General features: G+C 40.6%; 1 pseudogene; it reads right to left on the bottom strand.

Moving 5' to 3' along the window:
- Positions 1 to 1312: 1312 nt before the first annotated feature.
- Positions 1313 to 2755, bottom strand: LOC102727321 (microtubule-associated protein RP/EB family member 1 pseudogene; annotated as a pseudogene).
- Positions 2756 to 3694: the final 939 nt, after the last annotated feature.

The following is a 3694-nucleotide window of genomic DNA, read 5'->3' as shown; positions in this document are numbered from 1 at the left end:
ATTCATCACCTGAGCTTTCAGAAAGTCCATATCGTTTTGCTGGTAGAGGAGGGTCTTGTCTTGATGCTGGTGATTGCTGACTGGTCATGGTGGTGTGGTTGCTGAAGGTTGGGTGGTTGTGGAAATTTCTCAAAATAAGACAGCAATGAGGTTTGCCCCATTGATTGACTCTTCCTTTCATGAATGATTCCTCTCTAGCTTGTGATGCTGTTTGAAAGCATTATACCCACAGTAAACTTGGAGTCAGTCCTCTCACACCTTGCTGCTGCTTATCAATTAAGTTTATGTAATATTCTAAATCATTTGTTTTCATTTCAACAATCTTCACAACATCTTCACCAGGTATATATTTTATCTCAGGAAACCACTTTCTTTGCTCATTCATAAGAAGAAATACCTCATCTCTTAAAGTTTTATCATGAGATTGCAGCAATTCAGCCACATCTTCAGGCTCCACTTTTAATTTTGTTCTCTTGATATTTCCAAAACATCTGCAGTTACTTCCTCCACTGAAGTCTTGAGCCCCTCAAAGTCACCCATGAGGGTTGGAATCAACTTCTTCCAAACTCTTGTTAATGTTGATATTTTGACCTCTTCCCATGAATTACAAATGTTTTTAATGTCAGGTACAATGGTGAATCCTTTCCAGAAGGTTTTCAATTTACTTTGCCCACATCCACCAGAGGAATCAGTACCTATGACAGCTATAGCCTTACACAATGTATTTATTAAATAATAAAAGGTGAGAATAAAAATATATGGGCTAGAAAATGGATGTTGTGTTAGCAAGGATGAAAACACTAATCTTGTACTTCTCCATCAGAACTCTTGGGTGACCAGTTGCCATGTGAATGAGCAGTGATAGTATTTTGAAGGGATTTTTTTTTTTCTGAGCAATGGATCTCAACTGTGGATTAAAATATTCAGTAAACCAAGTTGTGAATAGATCTGCTGTCATTCAGGCATTTTTGTTCCATTATATAGCACAGGCAGAGTAGATTTAGCATAATTCCTTTTTTTTAAATTAACATATACTGCATTATTAGTTTCAGAGGTAGACTTTAGTGATTCATCAGTTGCACACAACACTGAGTGCTCACTACTTCAAGTGCCCTCCTTAATGCCCATCACCCAGTTAACGCATCCACCCACCCACCTGCCCTCCAGCAACCCTCAGTTTGTCTCCGATAGTTAAGAATCTCTTATGATTTGTCTTCCTCTCTGTTTTCATCTTGTTTTATTTTTCCTTCTCTTCCCCTATGTTCACCTGTTTTGTTTCTTAAATTCCACATGAGTGAAATCATTCCGTATTTGTCTTTCTCTGACTAACTTATTTTGCTTAGCAAAATAGCCTCTAGTCCCATCCATATCATTGCAAATGACAAGATTTCATTTTCTTTTTTTTACTCTTAAGGCATTTATTTATTAAAACGTTCTCTGCCAAGATTTCACATTAGCTTAAAATTCAAATCAGTCTTTACATTTCTCTACTGAGGTCTCCACCTCAGTGTATCACATAGAAACACTTTCTCCAGCAATCAGCGTTACCAGCGTCCACACGGTGAGCCCCATGGTCAGCCTCTTTGTTCCCTAGGTGACCCAACTAGATGTTAATACTGCTCTGCTACAGGGTAAAAGCTCCTAACTCAAAGTCATTGGAAAGGGGGTGAAACTTCTGCAAAGTGCACTTTAGGAAGAGGTACTGTTTGCTCATGAAAAGAAACCAGTGAGTCCTCTAAGAATAATAAAAGGGGGTATTTTACAGTTAAGCACATGATTTGGAGTGAAGAATTCGGATGTTGCTCTGCTGGTCCAGGCTGTTAATACTCTTCTTGCTCTTCCTATGGGCCCCCTTCATCAGGTATCACAAAGCCTTCATCTGTGGCATACAGAATGTCCACGATCCTCTGCAATACCGGGTCGTTTTCCCCCTCGTTCTCCTGGCAAATCAATTCAATGTTCCTTAGCTTTCCAAAGTAGAAATCTCTTTCTTTCTCCAAGTCTTCGAAGGTGAGTTTCAATACGTTGACCTGCTGCATCAATTCAGCTGCTTCGTCATCCCCGTTGCCCACACCAGGATTCTTTTGCACCACACCCGGGCCAGCCTTACGGGTTGCAGTAGTTCTGTGTGTTGCAATGGGCCTCTGTGGAGCTGCACTGCTGGAGCTGAGAGGTTTCTTCTGCTTGTTCAGAGCTGGAGCAACAAGGGAGGGAGCTACTGCAGTTTCTTGACCTTGTCTGGCAGCTACGGGGTCATAGTCTTTTCCATTATAGTTTGCATCAAAAAACTTCTTGAACCACTGAACAAATTCAAAATTGTCCTGAAACTTTCCTTTTACTATCTGTCCACAGGAATTATTTTGTCAACACCCGTTCTCTTAAAACCTGCTTGTAGTATTTTGAAGTTCTGGATGTATTCATGTTCTAGCTTAGCCTGGAATTTCACTTTCTTCAAGGCAATGGAGCCAGGGAACAACATGTCCATAAACTGACAGTAGGCAGCCCCTGAGCACAACTGTTCGATCTTCGTCAGATGCAGCTCCAGAGACTCATTGATCCAGGTCAGCGTGTCATGTCGACTTAGGTTATCACTGGTGACTGATGTTGAATATACGTTCACTGCCATCGGCTCTTGGCAGGACTGCATCCACTGCCTGTGCCCGGCTTTGGTTCCGTCTTCGTCTTGTTCAAACCGCCCGACCAAGATTTCATTCTTTTTGACGACTGAGTAATATTCCATTGTAAATACATACCACCTCTTCTTTATTCATTCATTTGTCCATGGATATCCGGGCTCTTTACATATTTTGGCTATTGTGAATATTACTGCTATAAATATTGGGGTGCATGTGCCCCTTTGAATCACTATGCTGGTATCCTTTAGATAAATACCTAGTAGTGTAATTGTTAGGTCATACAGTAGCTCTATTTTAAACTTTTTGAGGAACCTCCATACTGTTTTCCAGAGTGGCTGCTCCATTTTGCATTCCCACCAAGAGTGTAAGAGGGTTCTCCTTTCTCTGCATCCTTGCCAACATCTGTTGTTTCCTCAGTTGTTAAATTTAGCCATTCTGACTGGTGTGAGGTGGTATCTCATTGTGGTTTTGATTTGGATTTTCCTGATGCTGGTGATCTTGAGCATTTTTTTCATGTATCTGTTGGCCATTTGTACGTCTTTGGAGAAATGTCTACTCATGTGTTCCGCCCATTTTTTAACTGATTTTTGTTTGTTTGCTTTATACGCATTGTGTTTGATAAGTTCTCTCTTTTTTATTATTATGTTCAATTAGCCAACGTATAGTACAACATTGATTTTTGATGGAGTTTTCAATGATTCATTAGTTGCATATAACACCCAGGGCTCATCACAACACATGCCCTCCTTAATACCCATCACCCTGTTACCACATCCCCTCACCCCCTCCCTTCTGTAACCCTCAGTTTGTTTCCCAGAGTCCAGAGTCTCTCATGGTTTGTCTCCCTCTCTGGTTTCTTTCCATTCAGTTTTCCCTACCTTGCCCTATGATTCTCCATGCTATTGCTTATGGTCCACATGTGAGTGAAAACTTATAATAATTGTGTTTCTCTGATTGACTTATTTCACTTAGCATAATCCCCTCAAGTTCCATCCATGTCGATGCAAATGGTGGGTATTCATCCTTTCTCATGGCTGAGTAACATTCCACTGTATATA

The sequence above is a fragment of the Leptonychotes weddellii genome, chromosome X (genome assembly GCF_054177405.1).
Source record: "Leptonychotes weddellii isolate Sample4059 chromosome X, ASM5417740v2, whole genome shotgun sequence".
Lineage (NCBI taxonomy): Eukaryota > Metazoa > Chordata > Mammalia > Carnivora > Phocidae > Leptonychotes > Leptonychotes weddellii.
Note: the sequence above shows the minus strand (reverse complement) of the source record. Positions and strands in the feature narration are given on the sequence as shown.